The sequence below is a fragment of the Ambystoma mexicanum genome, chromosome 4q (assembly GCF_040938575.1).
Source record: "Ambystoma mexicanum isolate Mex_15411 chromosome 4q, UKY_AmexF1_1, whole genome shotgun sequence".
Taxonomy (NCBI): Eukaryota; Metazoa; Chordata; class Amphibia; order Caudata; family Ambystomatidae; genus Ambystoma; species Ambystoma mexicanum.
The window spans coordinates 118,286,596-118,314,031 of NC_090928.1; the positions used below are offsets into that span (position 1 = coordinate 118,286,596).

Consider the following 27,436-nt stretch of genomic DNA (forward strand, 5'->3'; position numbering starts at 1 on the left):
AGATCCAGAACAGCCTAAGCGGTTGCATGCAATAAAGGCATACATCGATAGTGGGGCTATTGGAAACTATGTGGATCGTGAATTGGTCTCTAGGATTAGCCTCCCTCACCGTCCTAAAACCAGCAAAGATGTCATCACCACAATCGATGGAACTGAAATTGCCTCTGGACCGGTAACACATTCCACTACTGAGGTGACTCTTATTGGTCCCGACGGCCATCGGGAGGGTGTTGTGTTTGATGTAATCAAGGCTCCACAGTTTCAGGTTATTCTTGGAATCCCTTGGTTAGAGACACATAATCCTCGAATTGATTGGCAAGCTAAGAGAATAACCTTCCCGGATTGTACACAAACCTGCTACCCAGAAAACCTGAAGATTAATCTAGCATCTGTAACCTCTGCCTCCATGCAACTACCTCCGGAATCCCAAGACTTTCAGGACGTCTTCCAAAAGGAACAGGCCAACACGTTACCTCCTCACAGATCGTACGATTGCCAAATCGATCTGGTGCCCGGTGCACAACCCCCTTGTAGCAGGATTTATGCCCTTACCGAACCTGAGAATCTGCATTTGAGACAATATTTGGATCAATACCTAGCTAATGGTTTTATTCGCCAGTCAAAGTCCCCAGCATCCTCGGCTTTGTTCTTCGTGCCCAAAAAAGAAGGCGACCTTAGAACTTGTATCAATTACCGCGCATTGAACCAGATCCTCTGCCTCTGATCCCTGAACTCCTTGACCAGGTGAAGGACGCTTGCATATACACCAAGTTAGATCTCCGGGGGGCTTATCATCTGGTACGAGTTAAAGGCGGCGACGAATGGAAAACTGCCTTCCGTACTAAATACGGATTATTCGAGTACCAGGTGATGCCTTTCGGATTGTGTAACGCGCCGGCTGCGTTCCAATACTTCATGAATGATGTCCTTCGGGAACTCATCGATGTTTGTGTTGTCGTATATATCGATGACATTCTGGTGTACTCCTCTTCGGAATCTGATCACAGAAAACACGTCAGGGCAGTACTTGAAAAACTGCGCCGACACAAACTATTTGCTAAATTGGAGAAATGTGTTTTCCATACCACAGAAGTCGAGTTTCTAGGTTTCATCCTGACACCCAAAGGAGTCCGAATGGACTCAAGAAAAGTGGATGCCATCCAGGTGAGCGTTACATGCACCCCGTCAGGACTAGCGGCTCTAGATGGATTAAGTTGACCTATAGCCCATACGATACCTTTGGAGGGACATCTCAATAGCGGAATCCGAACATTACCAGACGTCAATTAACTTAACTCCTTGAATTTAGGAGCTAGACTAGATTTGCTTTTTATATAATCCACACAGACGTCCGCAGAGACATAGGAACTACGATCTATCTTGTGAGAATCACGTTTTATTAATTTCCAAATATACTTGGGGTTTTGGGAGCATATAAAATGTAAACTTTTGAGATTCTCTAGGTTATGGTTCTATATTCTCAAGTGTTTAAGGTTATTATTGTAAGTCTGAATTTTTGTTCCTGGTAAGCCTGAACTATACATTCCATCCTCAAGTCTTTGTTTTTGGACAGTTTTAGAATCATGGTTCTTTGGTCGAAAGGATATCTATGTGAAGCTAAAGATTTTCTTTGAGTCTCTTTCATGTGATTAATGATTTTAGTGACGATACCAGAAACCACTTCCTCACATCGTATCAGAGAAGGTTGACAAAGGATTGCACAATTTAGGGAATTCATTTGTTGGGATACCAAAGAGGAAATCTGGAAGCAAAGGCTGCGATTCCAACGCAAGAATTACTTAGAACTATCTGTCTCTAGGGGTTCCAGTAGGGGATTAATAACCTGCATAGGAACCAGATATGCAACAGTTTGTTGTATCATCGCATGATCACTGTAATCCGTAGAGAGTACAACAAGATTAGCCGCCAGATGTCTAATGGTATGTGAATCCCAAAAAAAAAAAATAAATAAAATAAAATTATATCATGGAACTGGCATTCTTTTTCCATGTATACAAGGGGCCATCATTGTCGAAGACACCAATATCCATATCCCAGTCAGATAAAGATACCCATAGCTTTCCTCTTTTTCTTGAAACTGATTTCTCAGCAACACCTTGATCCCCTAAAAAAAGCATTTGCGAGACAATCTGAATTGAAATCTCCTCCTACAATGATGTTAATTAGGGGATAGAGTAAGCTAGCATGTTCCAAGATCAAATCCAATTAATTAAACAAGTATCTTGTGAAACTTTAGACAGGTTCCAATATAGGTTGATCAATAAGATTGACCACGAGAAGTTACCTTGAAACTTCAACACCATCAGATGATCAGAGGAGGAAATCATATTGCAAGTACATAACATTGAATTACTCACACCAATTGCTAAACCGCCCGACGGGTGACACAACAAAATCAGACTAGCATGGACACAAAACATTTTGTATTCTTGTAAGGAAAAATGTGTTAATTTCATAGGCTCTTGTAAAAAGGATCACACTTGACCGACTACAAGAGGGAAGAGAGCAAAATAGCCAACTAGATATTCTATAACCACAAGAGTTCCAAGGCGAGAGTATGTGTTTGCGACATAAATCCAGCTATGTGGGTTTTAACGTCTGGTTTAAGGCATAATTAAAGATTTCATAAGAGGCTCCACCCATGACCATTCTTTTATGGATACTGCCATGGTCAGGAATTGAGTGACGTTTGTTGTACCATCTTTTTCACCATGAGATCTTAAAGTTAGTTTGGCTATCTTCCCATTCTGTATTCGGATCCTGAAAATTCAGAAATTCCTGTGCATCTACTTTAGTTCCAAATGAATGCAGTTCAAAACCTAGCTCCAGTAAATCAGACCGATGGGCCCATAAGAGTTTTTAAATAATGGTGGATGATAAATAACAAGCATTCTATAATTATTCTCACGAAGTAAGGAAATCCTATCAAGATCTCTCAATAAGAGATTGCGTGGCGCTGGAATTTAATTGATGATCTAAGATGACCGGGCGATTCATATGGATCTTTCCAAGCATCGCTCGATCACCTACCCAGCCGATTATATTAACCAGAATTGTGACATTTTCGCAGGTGAGATAAGCATCCTGTGGGACACTCTTTTGTGCTACGACACAACGTGGAGAAGTCTTTTCCACAGGATGGATCACCATCTCATCTCCATCTGGATGCACCAAAAGATGGTTTACATGAGGTGCAGAGTTGACATTACTATCTTCAGAATCACAGCCCGCAATAATAGAGCCTAAAGCGTGAGCTGTGAAGGAGCCATCATAGAGGGCTTGTCTTAAGGTCCTCAGTGTTTAAAAATGTGGTTCGGTTTCAGCGTGGAAATTAGAAGAATCACTACTAAGACCACCACAAAAGGGAGTAGAGGATGATCCTTTAATCAATTCCACCATTACTCTGTCATCAGGCAGGGCTCGTGCGGAATCCAAGCCCAACAGGGTCACTGCTTTGGGCTTCGGTTTCTCAGTACCCCAAGCCTCAGCAGAAGTCCATGTTGAATATCATGTCTTTGGTAGGGCAGGTTCTTGTATCATCCTGTTTAGAAATAGAACAGATCTAGAAACCACAGGTTTACAACCCTGAATGGGAAAAAATGTGGAAAGCAATGGTTGGAACGCTTCAGATTTAAGCATAGCCCTGGGGGTGTGGGGGGAACCCATCATCAATTGAATCAACTAAGACCATAGGGACACTTACTTTATTTTGCACCCCTTTTGATTTTTCACCTTTTTTTGTCTTAAATAGTAGAACCCACAATGTATTGGGTCCGGGACTTTTAAGAGGCGGTTTTTCTCTTTTGGCTGAAGATGTAATCGACGTTCTTCACTTAACTGAGTCAAGTCGATTACTTAGTGGTTACCGGTATGTTATTTGCGCTGACCTTATCCAGTGTACGTGCAGAAGGAGGCATATTATTTTCTTGGTTTGCAATTCCAAGGGCTTTTTGCTATTGACCCTCTGTTTTTCTGCTCTCATCTGCAGTCGTTTATGTCGACGCAACAGGGTTATAGCTACGCTATTTGACTTCTGTGAGTCCAATTGAGCCAGCTCAATTAAGTCTGTTAGCGCTGTAGGACTATTGGGTGAAACACCTTCTTCACAGACTGTTCGACTTTTACTATCCCGATGATCAGGAATCCCAACACCATCCCTGGACCTCCCCTCTAGTAGGCATGCATGAATTTGCGCTTTTACGTCCTTCATGTCCCGAATCATGTCCTTCATTTCCTGTGTAAGACACGCAACAGAGGCCATAAAGGATTCCATGTCGGATAATTTATCCATTTTAGCCGTAAGATCCATATGGTTTATAGAAGCACATGCATTAAGAATATCAACATCTGCAGTGGTAATTGCCATCAGATTGGTCTGCGCTGATTGGTTAGAAGACAGAGGCTCGGGTGTTGAATTATTGTGGGAATACATTTTTTTTTCATATCCTCCCAAAAAATCATTGTCCAATTGCCTACAGGTTTCTCTTGCCATAATAAAACCCTCGATACGATTAATTTTAGATGTCGGCTATTGACACCTTAATGTCCCTTATTTCTAAATGGGTTCCAGAGGAGGTCAAGAATTCTAATAATCACTGGGAATGAATAAGACTCCCCCAGGTCTGTCCTGCCATCAAGGGAGGGTTACACTCAGTCATTCAGGGGGGAGAGAGGTACCGTGTCCTTTTTCCCCCCAATAGGGCGTTGCTAGCCTGATCATTAGAAAATGACGAGTTAAGTGGACCTCCGCCATTACACCCACAGCTTTTGTCGTTCTGTATAGGGGAAAGTTTATTTGAGGGATACATCAGAGTATAGGGGAAAGTTTGGGGGATACATTGGACAATGTGCGAGAGGTAACAACAGACCCCGACGATTGTTCCCAAAATCGCTGATGCCGAAGTGATTCTTGGTGTCTTTACTATCGGGTTGTCTCGTGAATAGAGTGCAACTTCGTCCACCCCTTTTAGAAAACTCCGATGAGGAATGTTGGAGCCAAGGGACAACCTAATACGTTTATCTAGTTCCTCAACCACCACCGGGCCCGGAATAGAATTTATGGCATCAAAGTGTAGATCTATCTAATTCAAGGAATGAGTAGCACACTTGTGTTGCGGGGCATTTACTACCCTAATGCCCAACAAAGTCTTTTCCTGAGAATTCATTTCCTTGAGGGAGTACAAAAAATCCTGGGAAAAGGGCAAAGCTTCAAGTGGAGCATGGACTTGAGCTATGCTTTATACTTAGGTGGCCCAACAATGGCGCAATATCCCCACCCAGGACAGTTTCAACTGGGGTGATTTCTTCACTAGATGTCATATTTCATCATCACTAGCAGGAACATCCTGCTCCTCTTTGTTAAGGTTGCAGTAGAGACCTGCATGCGCGCCAGCAATCATAGGGTTCACAATCTGGGGTTCAATGCATCTGCCGCTACGAAGCACTGCGCCGTCCACCATAGTATCTAAAGTTGTTAAGCAGGAGCTGGAAGGTATGGAGTAATGACTACAAAAGCCAATGTCATGCGTGGCTCTGCAGAAGCTTAAAGAGAACTATAAATACAGAAGTGCTATACGTAAATAAAAAGTGGTTCTGAACACCTGCAATTGTGAGATAAACATGCAATGCGTAAATATTATCATAACCAGACCAGACCAGACTCACGCCTCCAGTCACCCAGTTTAACAGGACAACACTTCTTGGAACTTCCGGATGCATGTGCACCGTGCCCTAAGAGGTGTTTCTGGGAGGCGGGGGTGGACGCCTGTCACACACAGCATTACTGCAAAGAGAAAATAACGTGGCCAGCGTGGTGCTAAGCTAAGAGAAAGAACCTTAGCAGCAAGTCCATAAGCAAGTCCCCAAAACGCTACGCACGTTCGCAGTATGAGAATTACTGGTTAATGACGTTCCTTGTAGCGTTCGCCGCGCCGGGAGCAAACAAGGCATACAGCAATCAGCCAAAGTTGTTGGGAAAATCAATAGATGAATAAAGTAAAGTTCGTGCAGCGTTCCTGGCACAACACTTCTTGGCACTTCCGGATGCGCACCAATGGCCATAGAACATCTAGGCTAGAGCAAGCAACATCATATACAAATCAACAACTTTGGCAGTACTGTGCGCCACTGGGCCTAGATCGCTTAATTGGGCTAGTTCAATGCCCTGGTTGGGACCAGTAGACATGGATCCTCATATTAAATGAGGCGTAGGGGGAAGCGGCCCGTCCAGTTATGCAGCATTATGGGCGTGTGGGTAATGTGTGTTGAATAGCAGGTATATGCAAGTGTGAGGTTCCCACGAATTTTCAGAGACTGGGTAACCCTTCCACCTCACCAGATATTCTAACCGTCCCTTACAGTATCGAGAATCACAGATTTGCGAGACCTCATATTCTTGGAGCTCCGGAATGGTTGGAGTACGCCTTCTTGTAGATGGTTGTGTGTAGGCATCTGGTTCCCAGGTCGAAGAGTGGCATGAAAACAGGGTGCAACCGGCCGAGAGACTTGGTAGCTTGAAAGCTAGTGGGTTGATCTTGGTTAGGATCTCGAACGGTCCAATTGTCACACACCGCCCGTGGCGTGTGTGGGACCGTTGGCGACGCAGCCATTGACAAGCACAGCATGTTCATTCCGTACAAGCTGTAGCGGTCTAGTGTTTAGACCCGTCTGTCACGCCCCATGAACAATGCGGCAGATAGGACTCTGCGCGCGTTGTAACCCATTCCCTTCACATATGGGTTACTGCGCTAGTCCTAGGACCTTCTGGTAAGCTTTGCCTCGCTCCCATCAGTGTTACCTCCTTGCCTCGCTCCGGTTCACGTTTCGCTGTGTCTGGAGCTGCTTTGCCTGCCATCTGTTTTCTCCAGTTCCTGCATTCGCTCGCTCTCCCCGTTCTCCTGGGTCTATATCCTTTCGCCTGGGACTCCTTTCATTTCTACTCTTTTTTCCCCCCCTGGCGTTCGCTACGTTTCACTCAAGCTCCTTTTGGCGATCTCTCTCTCTCTCCCCCCCCTCTCTGCTGGAGGAGACTCCTCTACAGCGCTACAGTGCTCGAATGCAATGAACACCAACTTACCATGGAATCAAACCGCACCCTTCAATCCTCTTGCAACCTGAGAATTCAACACTAACCTCCCACGCTGGGCAAAGGGCTATTCAAGACATCTACTACTGGGGTTTTTGCGCCTTGCCAGACTTTTCCCCACTCCTTGGCTATCTTGGGGTAGAGGTCCCTAGTCCACCTGCTCCCCTCACAGACATAGTGGCTTCTCCGAGGTTTTTCCAGAAAAAGAGGTAACAGCCCGCCAGAACGAAGGGAAGACGCAAGGAGTCCTCTTCAAGTCCAGAACAATCAGGTGAGGCCCTCATTTTCCAATGAGATCAAGAGGAAAGTGACTGCAACGCCAACAAGACCGTCCCATGGCAACCGCTGAACAAGTACAAGAACTGGTGGGGGCTGTACAGGGTCCCACTCTGGGAGGTACAAAACCTCAAAGCCGAAAACACAGTATTAAGGCAATTGGTGACGGCCTGAGGACAACCTCCCACTGATCTTCCAGCCATGACCCCTTTCTGAGGGCAAGTTTGACGGGTCGCCCAGAAAAAAAAACAAAAAAAATAAAAAAAGAAAAAAGAATTTTGTGGAAGCCTGCGTAGTCCACTTCACTTTTCGCTCCGGTACTTATGCCACAGACCATGCCAAAGTGGGATTCCTGGTCTCAAACATGGTTGGAAATGCCCTGGCATGGGCCACACCCATTGGTCACTGCAGCTAATCCCATTTCATTTTGCACGTTATGGAGCTTTCCCTGCCCTTTTCAGACAAACATAACGACATGAGGTGGTTTACACAGCATGTAAAGAACTCTTGGACATCCGACAGGGTTCGCTGGATCGACTCTCATACATCACCTTATTCAAAAGAGTAGCAGCAGATACAGGGTGGCCGGAAGCGGTTCAGTTCTCCATCTTTCGACGGGGCTTGAGAAAGGAACTTAAGGACGAGTTAGCCCGAACCCCACAATCTAGTTCCTTCGCGGAACTCCTTTCTGCAGTATTCCAAACAGATTACCAGATGACGGAAAGGCGCATGGAGAAACGCAAAGGAAGGGGATTAACACCTATACCTGACTCTTCTACACTGGCCTCAGCCACGTCCAAACCTCCACGAGATGAACCTATGCAGATAGCTACAGCTAGAGCACCCCTTACCCCAGAAGAACGCAACAGATGGTGCAACAAAAACGTCTGTATATGTACTGTGGCTCTGACGCTCATTTACTGAGAGACTGCCCCGAAGTACCCCTGAGGAGATCAGGAAACGAACAGCCTCAGTCTTAAAGGGACAATCAACTAAGGAGTTTACCAGCACCTTTCTTTCATCGGCCCAGACTTCTACGACTGAGGATTCCTGGCTCATGATTGTTTCAGTCCAGCTCACGTTAGTCCACCGAAACATCGAGGCCTTGGCCCTTATCGACTGCGGTGAAGCCGGCAACTTTGTTGATACCATTTGGAAAAAGAAAGAAGGAATCCCACTGGTGGAAAGCGACGAAGAACAGAAGGTAGAGGGAGTAGACGGCCGTCCTCATTTCTGGCAAGATCACTCACTCCACGGAAAGTCTAATGGTTGCTATCTTCCAACATTCAGAATCTCTGCATTTCGACATAATTAGGGCTGCTCACTTTCCCATGATTCCGGGCATCCCGTGGTTGAGGAAACATAATCCTTCTATCAATTGGTCAAAGAATCTCCTTGAATTCGATTCATGCAACTGCAACCAACATTGTCGGAATACAAGGTTCCCAGAAGTAGTAAGGGCACAGCTGGCAACTACTGAAGAAACCGTCAAGATCCACTGCATCCCTGATGTCTTCCAAGACAAAATCCCACAGGATCTTCCTCCACATCGGCCAGAAGATTGCGCCATAAACGTGGTACCCAGGGAGGGGGGCAGGGGAGGTAGACAGGCGGGGGGGGGGAAGATGGTTCCTTTTGGGCGTATGTAGTCTGTCGGTGAAGAAGGGAATACTTGGAAGCAAATCTTCACAATGGTCTAACTCAGGCCCTGCATAGATTACAAGGGCTTAAACGGGGTTACCATACTCACCCAAGAGATCCGAGAGGCAGTACAAGGTGCAGTAGCATTTTCTAAATTGGACTTAAAAGCATACCACCTCCAACGAATACAGACTGGGGACGAGTGCAAAACCGCATTCCATACACCCTTGGGCCATTACAAGTATTGCGTGATGCCATTCGGCCTAGTCAATGCACCGGCTATATTCCAGCGGTTCATGGACCGACTCTTCTCTGACCTTCGCTTCCATTCAGTCATAGTATATCTTGATATACTGATCTATTCGTCCTCTCATTCAGAACACCGGATACACCTACCATACTGTACTTACCCGCCTTCGCAAGAATCGTCTACTGGTCAAGCCGGAAAAATGCCTCTTCTGTCTCCACTTTACCCTATTTTGGCCTTCTGTTGTCCAGCCAAAGCATAGAAATGGATCCTAGCAAAGTCACTGCCATACTCAACTGGCCTACACCATGCTGCATCAAGGACATGGTTCCTCTGCCTGGCAAACATCTACCACCGGTTTATTCCCGAGTTCTCCAGACTGGTGCTACCCATTACTTCTCTCCTTAAGAAGGGAGTCGCCTTTCAATGGAGTCACCTTCACTCAACTCATTGTTCTGCTTGTCACTTTTATTAGGTCAACCAGAATTAACGCTCCCTTTTATCGTGGAATCAGATGCCTCAGCCTTTGCCATAGGGGCTGCCCTCCTTCAAGAGATAGAAGGGATCGAACATCCAATCGCCTACCTGTCGAAGACATTAACTCCTGTAATTGAAAAAGAACTGCTAGCAATGAAGACTGCTTGTGAAGAGTGGCACCATTTGCTCCAGGGAGGCGCACACCAGTTTACCATCCGCACTGACCATCACTGACCATCGCAATCTCAGGGTGCTGCAACACATGGAATGTCACAACACCAGAAAGGCACGTTGGGCACTTTTTTTTTTAGCGTTGGGCGCATTTTTTTTTTTTTGCGCAATACAATTTTGTAATCTCATACATACCGGGCAGTCAGAATATCCTGGCAGATTCCTTATCCAGAAGACAAAACACTAATTCCGTTCCGGAGCATCAGCAGGAAAAGGTGTTTTCTAAGAATCGATTCATACAGCAAGTCTCCTCCTTTCTTCAGGAAGTCCAAGAAGCTTCTATCAGAACACCATTGGATCCGAAGACTGCCCGTGGGGGTTCTGTCACCAGACAAGAAGGCATAATATTTGTTGACCACCATTTGTACATCCCTACGCCAGCAAATCATGTCTTGGGGGCAGGATACTAAAACGGCAGGTTGGAGTTGCCAATACTACCAAACTTATCCTCCGGAACTTCTGGTGGCCAAACCTACATTCTGAACTCACGTATGCAGTTGCCCATGGTGTGCACAGTGCAAGTACAGCACTCACCGACCTATAGGACTGTTGGAACAAATTCCAGTACCTACCCGGCCCTGGGGTCAGACATTAGGGTGGATTTATCTCTCCTTGTGGTCGCTTGCTGGGGATTCAGAGAGCGTTATTGTCTGGGTTCCACCCTCAAACAAACAGCCAGACTGAACGCTTAATAGTACCATGGAGCAGTACTTGCGTTGTTTCAGTAACCAACAACACGACAACTGGGTCGAACTCTTTCCGACCGCCGAGTACTCAAACAATAACGCAGTACATTCCGCCACAAAACTCAGCCCTTTCTACTGTACTTAGGTTTTCATCCTCGCAGTCTACCCATATCCTTCACATCAATCTCTGCCATCCCTTCAATTGATGCTGTACTATCCGAACTGTCTAAAGCTCTCAAGGCCGCGCTCTGGTGTCTGGAAGACAGCAAGAAGAGGAACAAAAGACAGGTGGACAAACACTGTCAAATAACGCCCGATTGGACGGTCAGGTCAATGGTTTGGTTGGCTACCAAGTACCTCCCACGGTGGGTTCATCCATCCAAATTAACACCCCCATTATCTCAGTCCATATAAGATCACGGCCAAGATCAACCCGGCCGCATTCCGACTACAACGGCCCGAGAAACTCGAGCGACTGCATCCTGTGTTCCACACCTCTTTGTTGCGTCAATATGTTCCAGACCCGTACCAGCGACATCCATCTGGCTATTGGATTCCTGATACTCGCCAACCACGGGAGTATGAGGTGACCCGAATCTGGGATTCCCGGTACCGTAAAGGGCGACTTGATTAGCTAATCCAGTGGAAAGGATACCCTCTCTCGGAAATCTCCTGGGAGCCTCATTCCTACATGCATGCCCCAAGTCTTCTACAGAAATTCCATCGGCTCCATCCCGGTAAACTGGGGATGGCCTGGCCCAGACGGGGCATACTGTCACACACCGCCCGTGGTGGGTGTGGGACTGTTGGCGAAGCAGCCATTGACAAGCACTGCACGTTTATTCTGTACGCGCTGTAGCAGTCTAGTGTTTAGACCTGCCTGTCGCACCCCATAAAGCAATGTGGCAGATGGGTTGCATTGCAACCCATTTCGTTCTCATACGGGTTACAGCGCTAGTCCTAGGACCTTCTGCTAAGCTTTGCCTCGCTCCCCTTGTGCTTCGTTCTGTTTGCACATTGTTCCCTCCTTCCCTTGCTCGGTTCACGTTTCACTGTGTCCGGAGTGGCTTTGTCTGCCTTCTGTTTTCTCCAGTAAATGCCTTTGCTCGCTCTCCCCTTTCGCCTGGGGCTGCTTCCATCCTACTCTTTTTCCCCAGCGTTCGCTACATTTCACTCAAGCTCCTTTTGGCGTTCTCCCTCTCCACTGGAGGAGACTCCTCTACAATGCTCGAATCCACTGGACACCAATTTACCCTGGAATCAAACCGCACCCTTCTAGCCTCTTGCAACCTGAGAACTCAACACTGACCTCCCACGCTGGTCTAAGGACTATTCAAGACATCTACTGGGGTTTTTGCGCCTGGTCAGGCCCCCCCCCCCCTCCTTGGCTATCTCGGGGTAGAGTTCCCTAGTCTGAAAGCTCCCCTCGGCAGACATACTGGCTTCTCTTTGAGGTAGACCGTACCTCTTCCAGAAAAAGAAAAAACAGCCGGCCAGAAAGAAGAGAAGAGTCATCTTCAAGTCCAGAACAACCAGGTGAGGACCTCACTTTCCATTCAGATCAAGAAGAGGAAAGTGACACCAATATACCGAGGGGAGAATTTCGATGGACGCACCCATCTAGGCAGAAACTTGGTTGATAACCAGACCTTCGGTCCTGCTTCCCAACCCGGCACGTCTCAGCGATGGGCATCCGATTGAAGCTTGCTTCTTTTCTTGCTTTCCTCAAGACTCATATAGGCAATCTTGTGAGCGTTGGTAGTGTCGGAAAGCAAGGCATCTATAGAGAGAATCTTAGAGGAAGGACAAACAGAGGTGGGTAAGATGCACGGATGGAGGCCATACGTGCAGAACAATGGGCTTAGTCGAATGGAGGTATGCAAGGAGTTGTAAGAGAACTCGGCCATTGGTAGAAGGTAAACCCAGTTGTCTAGTTGGAAATTCACAAAGCACCATAGCTACTGTTCCAGAGTACTGTCGAGTCCTTCTGTCCGCCCATTGGTTTGAGGAGGATAGCTGGAGGACATTGCTCTTGATTCCCAAGATCTTACACAGAGAACTCCAGAAGGTTGAGATATATTGAGACCCCCGGTCCGATACGATGCATTCTAGTAGGCCTTGAAGACAGAATATTTCCTTAAAGAACACTTTGGCCATGCAATAGAAGTCCTGGAAAGGGTACAAAATTAGCCATCTTGGTGAATGAGTCTACCTTAACCATGATAGCTGTACAACCCTGTGAGGGAGGTAGATCGACTACGAAGTGGGTAGAAAGAGGACTCCAAGGCTGCATGGGAACTACACTTTGTTCGAGTAGTTCTATAGGCTTCTGAGTGCTGTACTTTCTTTGGGAGCAAACAGCGCAGGCTTGGGTGTAGGTCCTATACAGATCATATAGCCGGCCACCAAAAGCTCAGTTGTATGAGTTCCAGAGTGTTGGAAAAACCTTGATGACCCACCACCTTGCTTTCATGACACCACGAAAGCACCAGTCTTTGTAGAGCCGGAGCAGGTAGGTAAAAGTGATGGCTCACAAAAACGAAACCCTCTTTTCTTTCAAGGCGTAGTTTTTGGTTTCTGAGGAATCCTGGTGGTAAGGAGACTGAAGCTTCTTTGACCTCTTGTAGAAGTGAGGATACCTGGCACAAGAACTTGTTTCGTCTAAAGAGTGGTTCCTGGGAGAGAGGAGAGCTGAGTTGAGACCTGCAGCGTGACCACGGGATAAAGCATCTGCCAAGCTGTTGTGGCTTCCCGGAATATAAGAGATGGAAAGGTCGTATTGAGCAAATAAAATTAGCCCATCGAGCCTGTCTAGGGTTGAGACATTGCGTCCGTTTAAGACTCAAATTCCGGTGGTCTGTCCGAATGACAAAAGGATGAGAGCTTCCTTGTAGGAGATGTCGCCATTCTTCGCATGCGAGCTTCACCACTAACAACTCCCTCTCAATCATTGAGTAGTTCCTTTCACTTGAGGATAAGGTCTTCGACAGGTAGGTGATGGAATGTTCCTTGCCTTCTGTTTCCTTCAAGAGAACTGCTCCTACAGTCGCAGTGTCAGACTCAATGATGAATGGAAAAGATTGATCCGGCTGGCATAAGACAGGAGCAGAGGTGAATAAGGTTTTGAGTTGTTTGAAGGCTGTTTCGGCTTCCTCATTCCAAGAGATGCGGTGTGTTGTGGAAGGAAGCCACTAGGTCTGTCCAGATAAACAGGTGGACTAGTGGCTCTCTTTCCGGAACAGCCAGGCAGGGGAAAAAGCCGGAAAGGCAAAAAGAAATTCCTAGGAAAGATAGGCAGGCTGAGACTTTGAAGTCTGTCCTTGAGATCAACTTCCGAAGGCTGGTGTGAGGAAGATCCTGAACACTTCAAACACAGTCCGAGGGCTAGGAGGATGATAAGGATACTGGCAGAAAGCAGGGATGCAAGGAGTATCTGATAACTAAGGGAACGAAGGGAAAGAACTGCCCAAAGAATCCAGGGGGGCGGGGGGGAAAATAGAACAGAACAGCGAGCCAGAGGGGGTGGGGGGAACCAGCAGAGAGCCCAGAGGAACCAGGAGGGAGCCGGGGCAAAAGAGAAATCACCAACAGGTCCGGAGAGCAACAAGAGGACCCAACAGCACTGCCCTTGGGAGAGAGCGTTTCCAGCACGGGAGAAGAGGGAGAGCCGCCACAAGCAGGGCACACGTAGCAAGAGGGATGACAGTACAGGATAAGCGCAAGCACTAGCGTGTAACAACCAGGGTGAGAATGGAGGTTGCAACGCGTAGCGCTGTGGACTCCAGAGTCTTTTGATATCCCAGACGGCCATCTTGGAAACCACTAGACGCAGCTCCGCGTAGTGGAGTTGCATGCTGGAACGTTAATGGCAGCCCTTCCATCTCGTCCAAAGCCACCATGGAGGAAATAGTGTGACATCAGCCATCTGGATATGAATTTTGGTTCTGTGTCTCAATCTCTCTCCGGGGGGCTTTCGCGTTATCACTGTCTTTTCTTGGGGAGTGAATAGTGATTGCAACGCACCAATCGTCTGGTACTTCTCTCTTCCCCTTTTTCTGTGCTTCCTCTGGTCATCCGGGGAACCAACTTTGTTGTCTTCGTTCGTGGTGATGACCCATAGTTTTTGTTAGTTCCCTTCTAATAAGACCGATTTGACCGTAGTGTAACCAGAACCAGAAAACTAATACAACTTCCAACGTAGTGCCAACTTCCAACGTAATGCCAACCGGTGAAGTCCTGTAGAGACCTAGCCACCAGCTGTTCCTGATGCATTTTAGGATTCGGGCCCCCCCCCCCCCCCCCCCCCGAGTACTCTTAGGTCCAAGTGTAGGTGCGGGGTCAAGTTCCCAGGCCTGTTGCACGCGAGAGCGGGTGGTGCTTCCCAGTTGCTGTGCCCCTCTTGGTGGTCTTGGCCTGGGGCTGGTTTGTCAGTGTGAGTTTTAGAAACCAGGTATGCAGGGTTCCCGCCGGAGTTACCACAATTTGGTCGTGCTTAAAGCTTATTGCGTATGGGCTTGTTACTTTTCCTTTTCGGCTCCCTTGGGGCCTGGTCCTCCTGGCATCTGCCCCACGTTGTGCTCGTCCAGCCAGTCGTTCACTTCCTCTGGCATTTCAAGGAAGAGGGATTTCCCTTTGTGCAGTATTTTTAATGTTGCAGGGTAGAGGAACATGTATTTTATGTCCTGACTGAGCATTGCAGTTCTTTGGTTGGTATGAACTGAGCTTGCCTCCTTTGGACTTGGATAGTGTAGTCTGGGTATGTTTCCAGGGTTGCACAGTCTCTCCACCCCTATCTGGATTAGGCTAGGATTTTTCCATGTCTCGATAGTTAAGGATTTTAGCTATGATGGGTCGCAAGGGTGCTCCTGGGAGGAGGGGGTTTCCTCGTGAGTGTGCTGGGTCCCGTTTCCTGGAGGAGCATATTTTCAATGAAGTTAGTGGGGTTTCTGCCCTCCACCCCCTCAGGTAGCCCAGGATCCTGATGTTACTTCTCCTTGCTCGTCCCTCTGCGTCAGCCTGCTCTTGCAGCATACAGACTTTGGCTGTTAGGTCTCGGACTGTGATCTGCAAGTCCTTGGTAGGGAATGCGGTCTCTTCTAGGTTCTTTTCTGTGTCACCTATTCTGCTGGCAAGGTTGCGCACATCTTGGCGCAGGAGGCTCAAATCACATTTTATTTCCCCAATGTAGGTCTCCATGGACGTTCGCATGGCTGCGATCGCCTCTAGGATCTTGTTCTCTTTGTCTTTTGGTTCCTGGTGTGTGGGATCTGGTTTTGGATCATTTTTCTTTGCATGTTTTTCCATTGCCGTCTGTTTTGGCTGGCCAGACATCTTCCTTCCCTCGGGCATCCAGGCTATTCCCTGGTTTGAGGCTTGCTTGGACAATGTGGTCTCTCTTGTCTGGGTGGCTTTTCTGCTCGTGGGAGGTCTAGGATCCGGTTTTCAGCACCGTGTTAATGGTAGTCCAATATGCGTTTTGGGCACCTATTGCTTCTGGCGCCAGGTGTACTATTAGCAGTTCTCTGTGATTTACTGCTACTTATGAGGGAACCTAGGTTGTTGGTTCCGCTTGTGCTCTTCACCGGCTTGTGTGGGCTCTCGGGTTGCTCTGCTGCTGTCCCGATTGCAGGGGTGAGGAGCAGTGGCTGTTGGCGTATGTGGGCCGGCTGGTGTCTGTTGCCCCCAAACGCCTTGCATGTGTTATGAGGGGGCTGAAGTGAGAGTGCTCCAACCACTGTGGCTGCTCACTGTGTTATTAGTGGGTAGACTGCTACCAGGTTGCTGCCTGCTTAATTCCATTTTCCTCCTTGTGACTTTGTGTGGGGTCACAGCGGCCCGCTGTTGTCACCAGTGCTCAAGGGGAAAGGCGAGAAGGCTGGCTGCACTACCATTCGTTGCGGTTTCTCATTTCTATGCACAGCACTTTCCACTTTCCTCCCCTCCCCCCTTGCACTTTTGCCTCCCCTGCACTCGCGCTTTCTCAATGTCACTGGGCCTAGTAAGACTGTTTTTGTTCTCCCTTGTTCCCCTCCTCTGCCCTGCCTCGTCGCGCTCTGAAACACGTGTAGGAGCGCGATACAAATAAAATATCAGTAACTGGGCCCGACGATGTGTTTTTTCTTCATTTGCTTATTGTGCGCGTTGTTGGATGTCCGGGAGGAAGAGCGCCCCGGCCGCTTTACTAACTGCCAGCTCCTTGTTGGGTCGCCCCGGGGTGGGAGCGTACTTTGCTTCCCACCGTCGCCTGGCTGCTGCTCTCTGTCAGCCCCTCGGCTGCGGGGACACCGCCTTCGCCACACGCTACTGGGGCAGTCTCCTGGCCTTACCAGCTGTTCTCTGGCCGCTGGGCAAAGGCTCCTGCGCGGTCTACCAAGGGTCCAGAGGGTGCTTCAGGAATGCTTCCTGGCACCCGGGGCTTTCCACACAATCCTCATCTGCCGTGGATCGCGGCTGCCATTTTGCAGGCGCCTTTCTCGGGCCGTCTCTGCTAGTTCCTCCTCTCCTATGCCACCAAGAGCCCCCGAAATGCGGATCGGTGAATGCTGCAGGGGTTCACACTTCTACCATTGGTTTTGTGTAGCAGGATGATCTCTATATTGCATGCAGGATCTGCTTTTGCAGGATCACTTCCTCACATCGCAGCTGGCCATGCCTCTCTGTAAATGTGACATTACTTTTGTGTATTCGAGAATGAAAATGTTAATAAAGAAAAGTTAAAAACCACATCCACTTTACATTTAAACACAATGGTTCATACAAAATGGACAAAAAGTTAAAACATCTCTAGCTCAGGTCTACAGACATCCAGGAGCTGGTTTTAGATCCTGCTCATCAAATCTCAATTCCAAACCCTGTGCTGGATCTAAAAAACCAACTGGACGAGATCAAATCTGCAATTCTACTCTTGCTGGACTTGTCACAGCCTTTGACCTTGTGGACCACCAAATCCTGAACCCCTTTTTTTGGTGGCCAACTTCTCATCTGAAGCCATCGGCTGGATCTCCTCTTTCCTACCCAGCAAATCCATGAGAGTTTTTGCAGAGAACACCTTGGCTCCTCCATCGCCAGTCACATGCGGTGTGCACCAAGGCCCATGTGTCTCCCCAACCCTTTACAACATCTTTATTTGACCTTGTCAACGACCTTGGCATCTCGTACACCAACTATGCAGATGATACACAGAACCTCCTCCAATTTACCATAAACTACTACTGACTGACACACTGCACAGTGTACCAAACGATCCAGGTGTCAGATTTGTATACAGAACTTGCCTGAGGAAACCATGACGTAAGTACATCAGGGCAAGGAATGGAAGGAAGTCCCGGCCTAGAACATATTGGAACCCCTTCCCTTTCCCATCCAGGTATAAAAAGTGAATCTAGAGTGCAAGAATACGGGCAAGCAGGTCTTCCTAGGCTGAAGAACTGCAGGAAGTGGGGATAAAGAAGGTTAAAAAAAGGAGTTGGGTGGGTCCCCGCCAAAGAGTAGGCTTACTTACTGGATTCCTTTCTGTGCAGTGAAAAATGAGGTCCTCCAGGTCTTGGAAACTATCACAGTGGTCCTCCGCTGTGACCCGGAATATAAAATATTGAAAGATAAGCACATCCCAACTCATCGATGCTAAATAGGCAGAGGCGGTCTTCTTCCGGATTGCACACGCCACCCAGTGGCATAGGGATGCCGAGAACACCATTGGTAAGAGGCTGCTCTCACAGACCAGATCTCCTGGTCCAGTGAGTTTTAACTCAAGGGGCAGGTGCGGAATACCAGACACCAGGCCTGGATGGCCGCACATCGCCTCTGCCTTAATGAGGACAAAACCGAAATACTCTTGGTCGGTTCACAAGCCTTGCCCAAAAAGTTGGATGTACACCTGGATACCACCCTTTCCCTAACCAGGCTGGTCAATGCCATTGCTTCCTCAGCTGCACACACCACAAAGCCAATCAACGCCAGCAGACAGTTTCTTTCCACAGACAGCTGGCTTACCATCACCCGGGTGCCTATTGGCTCCAGTCTTGTCTATTGCAATGCCCTTTTCGCAGGCAACTCCAATCGCAACATAAACAAACGCCAGGCCATTCAGAACAATGCTCTTCGAGCTGAAGCAAATCTCCCAATGCGAGAGCGCATATCGGCAGCCAGAGAAGTGTCCATTGGCTTCCCATACGTGTGTGCATCATTTTCAAAACCCTAGCCATTACCCACAAATGCCTTCACAACTCTGCCCCCCAACATACCTGTCCCAAAAACTCAATCTTCAAGACCCCAACCGCTCCCTTCATTATCACTGTCTCATTAGACCCAGATACAAATTAACAAGAGCCGCAGGAGCGAGCTTCCCGGTCTTTGTCACCAAAAACTGGAATTCTCTAACACCAGCACCAAGATCGGAACAATCTTATTGGACCTTTTCGTAAACACCTCAAGACTCTGCTTTTCGCGCAAGACCACTCCCTGAGCTAAACCATTACCTGTGACTAAGTTTGTTCCTTTGCTGACAATGTTGCAACTAGAGCCTCGCGCTTTACAAATTACAAAATGTAAAAATAATTGGTGCTAGACAGGCGTCCAGAATTTTGGCCAAACTGTTATTGGGCCTCATTACAAGTTTAGCGGTAGCCTTGCCGATAAAACTGGCAGGCTGCCGCCAAACTTGCGAATTTTACTGGTGCCTGGCAATGGGGAAATCAGTATTACCCCATTGCCAGGCGCCGGTATTTTTTACTCCACATTCCCATTGAGTCCTATAGGACTCAATGGGAATGCGGAGGACGTTAGCACCGGTGCCGGTACTAACGTCAAGGTCTGCGGGCTGGTGCTGTTCCGCCCGCCAGGTCAGACCTGGCGGGCGGGAGGGCGCCCGCCCACAGAACTCATAGTTTGCTGGTCCAGTAACAACGGCACCAGCAAGCTTACCTGTAGCGTTGTTACCGGACCGGCAAACTTGTAATGAGGCCCACTGTTTGTATTTCTAAGTGAGATTGGCCGATCCTGGTTTAAGCAATCGGGTCACCACTGCCTCATCTACTCCGGGAGAACCCCATCCACTAAGGCCCAATGGGATACCTGAATCACATGCAGGGCTAAACACGCAGAGTATGCTTTGTAAAGGAAGACCGTCAACTCGTCCGGCGCTGGTGATTTCCCTGCAGGCAGTGCTTGAATGGCCAGCAGTATCACTTGTAGCATAATGGGGCTGCCGAATACATCTCTCGATTGATCCAGTATTGTGCCATTTGGTTCAGATACCCCTCTATATGTGGAGGAGATACGTCCAGAACTTAAGTGTATACCTGGGAGTAGAATTCCATCATTGCCTGCACAATCCCTTTCTATTAGTGCATTGTACCACCCCAACAGCTACCTTTGCGCTTTTAGAGTTCTCAGCTCTTGCCAGCCAAGCCGGTACTTTCCCTGGCTGCTCTCCCTCCCCATACTGTCTGAGGTCTGTCTGCCCAGACATATTGTACCTTCCTTTGCGCCGTTTCATTGAATCGTGATAGCGGGTCATGTATCTCGTCAGAAAGTGTCATGTATCTTGGCTTGCGCAGTGGGGTTGCCTATACTAGCCTCGTCCTCTTACAGGCCTATGGTGTCTCCTCATGCAATTCCCTTCTGATGGTTTCAAATTGCCACACTCTTTATCTATGCAGACACCCCTAATAACACATTTGAAGGCCTTCCAGAGCACTTTTGGGGGGAATGGAGGAGGGGGGGGGGGGTTGAAAGTGTCCCTTCGTTTTATCAAAAGAAATGTCAATACCCTCCAGAATCCCAGCCCAAAACACTGTATTGGTCAGGAACTCACTTTTAAAAAGTACCACCTTGACTGCCTCGGCAGCCTCCCCAAGATATTGATGCACACACTCACAGGTGCGTTATCTGACACCATACGAGCCAATATTTCACATTCCACTACCCACCCCCTTGCCCGACCATCATAAATAGTCAATACGCAAGGCGGAGTCGTATATGAGAAACCATCATTTGGACTTCTGTACTAAGCAGACAGTTGGTATTTAAATACTCATCCGGAGTCTCGGCCGGTGGGGAGCACAAACCCCCCACACCCCTGGCTAGGGGAGCGAGGCGATCTCAATGGCAGCGAGTCCAAGAATCCCTGAGCCTCCTCCAGCATCCTTTGCGCTCCACTCTTAGCTTAGCCGTAAAGAGCGTATCATATTTTATACCCCTCTTCCCTCATGCACCTTTCACATCCAGCTATGATTTCCTGGAGGCCTGAATTCCATTCAAGAAATCTGAGAAAAGGCGGATCTGGTCACCACTGTACATCAGCAGTCCTTTTTCCAGGAGCTTGGCGTAGCAGTGCATCTCTGTCTCTATAGTTAAGCAGGCGCGCTATAATCTGCCTCGCTGGTGCTCTGTGAATGGGCTCTCTCCCCAGAATGCGGTGGGCACGTCAACTAGGAAGACCGACGAGAGGCCTTCCGTGCCAAAAATCTCCTTGATCAGCATTGCACTTGTTGCTCCATTGAGCATGCCTCGGATTTTTTAAATATCCAGACAATCCGAATGTTATTTCTACGTGATCTGGATTCCAAATCCTCCTGCTTATTTCGGATTTGAACCATCTCTCTCATCGTAGCTGACGCATCCTCAAACATCGATATCCGTGTTTCTGCCGTGACGCTCCCCTGTGCTGGTCCAGCCTGACCGTCATGTGGTCCACCTTGCAGGTATGGGTGCAGAGTTCCACGTCCAATGCCTGTATTCCTGCCCACAACTGCATGAACATTCCTTAATGTCAATAAGGGCCCCAGGTTCTCCGTTAGGCTGGCCCTCTCGTGCCTGTGGGCAGGATGCCCCTTGCATTTTCCCTTTCTTTTCCCTGAATTGGAGGACACAAAGGGAGCCTGGATTGGTGTTTATCAGATTTCTCCACTGGCAGTTCTGACAGGTTGTGACCACAAGTAGGAAAATGACAGAAGTGAGGGCCCCCCCACCCACCCCCTTATCCAGATTGGCCGACTCAGTAGCAATCAAGAGAGCCGATATGCCTAATGGAGCTGCATTGGGGGTATCGGGTGTGTATTAGGGACCTTCTTTGGATCGCCCACCTATTACTAGAAGGGTCCAACCCAGAGGCTGACAAAGCACAGTACTTGTGCCAGAGATGTTTCCCAGGTTTTACAGATACCAGCTCCAGTGAGGTCCCCACGCCTATCCGCCTTCTGCCTAGGTCCTCGGATTCCCGTCACTGCGCCCCAGCGCTTGAGCATGCCGCAAGATGAGAGCCCCTACCAGATCAAGTAGTAAAGGCCATTGCACTCCGCAGTCGCCGCGCCGGCCGTCTCATAGGGCCTTCATTTACTTCTTGCACTCTCTTATGAGGGAATTCAGAAAAGCAGCAGCCCAAAGTCACAGCCCCTGACCCAACCAGGGTGGCGTGTAGGCACCCCAGGCAGAGCACCCGTGCCCCGCTCCCATCACCTCGATGCTCACATCTCTCAGCTGGAGACAGGGCCGCTCCACCCGACTGCAGCAGCCAATATGCAGCTCTTGCTAGCCCTAGGGGCCAGACATCAGCTTCCCAACTCAGCCTCCTCTAATCCCGATTCGCAGCCTTGCTGACACCTGGGCCACAAGCCGTCCCCGCACCAATGCGATTCGCCCAAGCACCTAGGTCACCTCACGATGAAGCCTCATGTCTACTGATGGCCAGCTCAAGTCTCACTCCTCCCAGGATACGAGGTTGGTTTCGGCAGTTTATGAAGCCTGTCAGCCCTCGCCTCTCTTGTCATTGCGCTCGTCCCTCGGTGGTCCGCCCACAGCGCCGGGCGGTATCCACCAACTTGGCACCGCGGTTGAGTCGCGCACTGTGGAGGAAGCCGTATCCCACCGTCCACTGCACAAGCGTTTGTCCAGCAGAACAAGATGCGGTTCATGCAGAGGAATGAGCATCGCCTGTCGAGGTCAGGATATGAATACCAGAGTTTACAGGGGCATCACGGAGCTCACATCGGAGCAGCCATCTTGGCTAGGCTCTCAAGCATTCAAGAATTTAGAAAAACTTGGTCTCTTGGATCCCTATGCAGTCTTTGTGCACTGCGGAAATGGCTATATATATTGCTGCTGGGACTGTGCATACCAGTTAAGCAGCGAGATCTGCAGCCCAAGTTTAGATGCATTATGTTTAACTGAAAGTTGAAGTAACAAATCAGGGTGCAAGGAGCCAAATGGTGGCTCTCCATGTCTAAAGGAGCGCAGATGCCTCTTCAGTTGCACATTATTTAAGCCTGCCGTGAGACTAGTACTAAGAAAAAAAATGGGTATTTTCAAACATGGTGCAAATATCAGTTGACGTTTACTTAGGGGGTGAATTATGGCTCACCCAACCAGAACTTCAGTGTTTCACGATTTTCAAGAGTAAACGTGAGGGTTTGCTTGATTAGTCTCTTTTCACTGTTAGTTACTGGGGGAAGGGGGTATTTCACAGACATTATCTGAATGGAAGCAAAGACCTTTGAAAGAAAGGAGTTTGTAAAATCTATGCAATTTGAGGGAACATACCACTATTTGAAGGTCGAGTGCACATAAATTATTTATACAGAAGACAACCACAAGAATTGTAATTGATGCACAATCTGAGAGATAGCTGTCTTCAAGCTTAGTCCACGGGATATATTTAGCAGATGGCTCTACTGCATTTCAGTGAGGATCTGTGCATGAGAGATCGACCCAAGGTCATCAATCTGTAAAATGTGTAAAACACAAGCAATGGTTCTGCCGTTTTAGGCCTTAATCTATGAGATCACTTGAAAGATAGATCTAAACTTATATAAGGTGCGGATATGTTAATACTGAGAAGCAGTTATCCCGGGCCTAGAGAACCATTATCTAGGGCAGGGTTCTGCTACCTGTGGCTTTCAAGATGTTTTCAACTACAACTCCTATGATCCCTCACCCTGGACTATGTTGGGTAGTGTCGATAAAAGTTGTAATCAAACACATCGGGAGAGCACAAGGTTGCCGACTGCTGTAATGTTATAAGTCTGTAAGATCTGTCAAACACGAGATAGTTCCTCTTTATTTGGCCTTAGGGTAGATCTGTAACTTAAGAGATAGCTCTACTGCACATCAGGTGAAGGTGTGTGTATGAAAAGCAGTTCCACGTTCAAAGGTCACAGGCCTTTACGATCTGTAAAACATTAGAAGATGATGTACTGCTCACACAGCACTCATTTGGTAACGTCTCACATGATGAGTCGTTTATCTGCGTTAGGCCTTCCCAGTCATTTCGTGAGCTGCGAGATAGATCATATCAGGTGCAGTCATTTACGCTGATGTTGTTGCAATTACTATTTTTTGAAACTTTAACCCCACCTCTTTTTGGTCACAGAATGTTGGCTATTATGCCAAAGTGGAAACGAGGTCAGGAACTGATACCAGGTTGGGACACGAGAGATTAAATTGAATAGCATGAGCCAAATTGTAATCGCATTTAACAATAGCCAATGAAAATAAATGTGCGTGAAAGATACACCAGGGGAAAGTGCAATGCACCAGACAAGGCAAACCAGTTTACAGCGTACTAAAAAAAAATCTGATCTTTACACTTACCCAACAAGCCTTGAGCAATGATAGACCCCCAAAAACGAACTCTTCGTTTTACAGTATATCAAAATGTGTTGGTGTGTAGAGCTGGCCTTGGTTTCGCCATGCCATTAGCCCCCGCGACGCCAGTTCGGGCGAGTCTTTCAAGGGCTCATGCAGGTAATGTGGAGCTTGTAATGCCAGGTGCTTGGCCATGACACAAAACTACTGGGGGGCAGTAGGGGATCCCCGGTAAAATGTGCCGAACGAACCCTCTGAGATTCCCACAACCAAGAGAAACACATAAGACCTGGAACCTTGACCCAAGTAGGGGAGGAGAGGTGGGGCCCAGCGGGAACTCAGGGGCTGCAGGACCCCTTGACTCAGTTGATAGTGTGGGCAATACAGAAAGCGAGGCGCCGGAACGAGGTAAGTGGTGCATCCTGGCCCCTCTCCCCCCCGCCGCCCCCTCCCGCAAGTTGACAAGGGGGGCGCCAATACGGCCATGCGCTTCTGCCGCCAAGGCCGGCCCTGGTGGTGTGGGTACACAATTTGCTCCTGCCAAATCACTGTATCCGAACAAAAATTTAAGAAAAGAAAAAAAAAACGAATCTACTAGAATATATTTTTGGTTCACGAAGTAGCATTTGGATGGCTGTTTTTTCGGGAGGGGAGGGGGGGGGGGTCAAAGTCGGACGTCTGAAAATCGGCTACGTCAACCCTTACACCGTATTCATCAAACCAGTTATTATCATTTAAAGCGAAACTGATTACAAGAAAGGAATGTGAAAAGGCCATTACACAAAAAGAGCGATCGTACGCTTTTAATGACCCCACGTTTCAGACTACAGCACACGCCAAGAGCATTTGCTTTCCAATGTTTGTTTCTATGGTTTTATTCTTAAACGCTACACAACAAATCTTTTCTAACGGGCCTCTGAATATCCAGCGTCCAAGACTCAAGGAATGTTGAAATCTTAAACTGTGAAGCAGACACCACTCACTTTATGCGCAATCAGCCGCGATGTTCTTTGCTGAAGGTTTCCTCGTGTTTTCCGCCTGAGAAATGTTCTCGTAAGTGCGTGAGCCGACAGGCACAGCACACTCCTTATGCAGCAGACTCATGAGGTGCGGGAATTATGACGGACTAGCACTGGCTGCACGTGAGCTGATCACAACTGTACAAACCCACGTGGTGCCCATCTTGAAACCGGATCACTATCAGAGCGGCTTAGCAGGCACTCCAGAAAAACACACACACTCCCCAATATAAACTCCTAGGGATATCCATTTTATATTTTCAACAAGTATTATTTATGACAGTAATCAAATGAACATTTTAAAAATAGACATATTTCCTCGTGGCTGATAACTGTTGCCGCGGCTAAATAATGAAAATACCGAACTTCAGATACTCCTTGTGAAGATTCGTGTGTTCACTTTAATTTTCACAAAGACCTTGCCTAAGTGCCGAAACGCAACCCATGCTCTGAGGTACAGGCATCAGGAAGACATGCGTCAATACAGTCCTTCTTCTGTTTTCAGGCTGCATTGTCGGAATTCTCAAATGATTAATATGTTATATGAGCATGCGCGGATGATTAGTGTCTCTAGTAGAACATTCTACAGGACCAAATATTTTAGAAGGAGTGTGCCCTTCCTGATTGAACAAGTCATTGCATTCAAGGAATATTTTTCGCTAGGGAACCACAGGGGATTTTGAATTTTCAGTTATTTGCCTGGTAATCGTGCTCCGACCCCACTTCCTTTCATTGGCTCCAAGACACCTTCCTCGTCTCAGTACCGTCTTATGCAACATAGTGCTTCTTGGCCCCGCCCCTCCCCTATGTAGGCATATAACATTACCTCCACGTCCTTCTTCCTCGTCCCAGTACTTATCTTTGCGTATGTTCTACTCACAGGACCTATTTCTTTTAACAATCGTGCCTCTTCTGGCCCCTCTCACCCCAGGAGGTATAACCCCCCACTTACCCAATCCAAGGCAGTTCTTTTGTTCCTGCCGGAACTGTCTGATCCTCTTCGTGCAGGGCTCTCAAGGGGCAACGGCTAGTGTCCCACACACAGCGCCTCTGCAGTGCTTGGTGGCCATAGCTCTCAACTCACCCGCTTTTGGCGGGTGTCACCCGTCTTGCAAAGGGCTGACTCACCCGCCAAGCCTCCTGTACGCCCATTCATTCCAATGGGCGTCTCACCCGCCAGAAACAAAACGGGTGATTTCACCCGCCTTTGCGAGACAAATGGTTGAGAGCTATGTTGGTGGCTGAAAAGTGCTGATGTTCACGAAGGGCCACCTGCAGTGCTGCATGGCCCGAAGGTCGTGTGTGCCTGTGTCCTCGGGCAACTGGAGTGTGCCCCCCGGTATCCTGCTAGCATCTATCATCTGTGCCGGGGCATCCAGTGTCCTACCCGGCATCTACAGTGAGTGCTGGGGGGGTGGTTGTAGGGCCTCCGCCTCCCCTTCCGGTTTGTTGCTTGGAGGAGGGCTTCATGTTGCAGCACGCTGACATTCTGTGCAGGGACTGCACCTGCCTTGCCCTCGGGCTCCCTATTCTCAGTGTCTGGTGGGTTGATTCTGCGGCCCTCTGTTGTGGTGGGGCCGTGGGTTCCCACCTCTCCCATGTGACCAGGCCGGTGGTTGGGCTTGGGAGGCAGGGCAGCGCGGCCATGTCACGCTGCGCAGGAATGAGACACAGGATGCTCAGCTTAGTGACTGGAGCGGGAACTGCCTTTTGGCAGGCTCTCCCCTCCTTTTATTTGCTCATCCACGTGACCCTTGTCCCGTAGACATCACATCCCTTTTCAACTTTGGATAAACAAAACAAACGTCATAAACATAAGAGAACAAACACAGGGTCACAGTCGGAACAGTCGAGACAGGGTTGTCCTTGACTATGTGGTGAAGCTTGTCTTGTTGTTCAGCCTCCCTTGCGCACATAGATGCCGTTCAGTACATAACCTTGCAGTCTGGTTGACGGCACTAGTCGTTTCCGGGGTGAGTAGTGTTCCCCTCGCTCCCGGTGTGGGGTTTGGGGTATGGGCGTGCTCCTCTCTTCTTCTTTCTGATCTGGGCTCTTCTGAGTTGGGCCCTCGCCAGGCATCTCGCCCGCCGTGGGGCTGCTTTTATGTGAGAGCTGTGCTCTTGTGGGGCTCAGGTTCACGTTCACTTCTTCCCATAGAGTTGGCGGGATCCTT

General features: G+C 48.3%; 1 protein-coding gene across 2 annotated transcripts in view; it reads right to left on the minus strand.

The window, feature by feature from the left end:
• LOC138467525 (zinc finger protein 572-like) overlaps window positions 1-25,439 on the minus strand; it is a 46,396-nt gene extending 20,957 nt beyond the window's left edge. Inside the window, exon 1 of one of the 2 annotated variants that reach the window (XM_069607628.1) lies at window positions 25,228-25,439. The gene's annotated coding sequence lies outside the window, so the exon portion shown is untranslated. The remainder of the gene's footprint in view (window positions 1-25,227) is intronic. The other variant, XM_069607627.1, reaches the window with a different exon arrangement.
• Window positions 25,440-27,436: the final 1,997 nt, after the last annotated feature.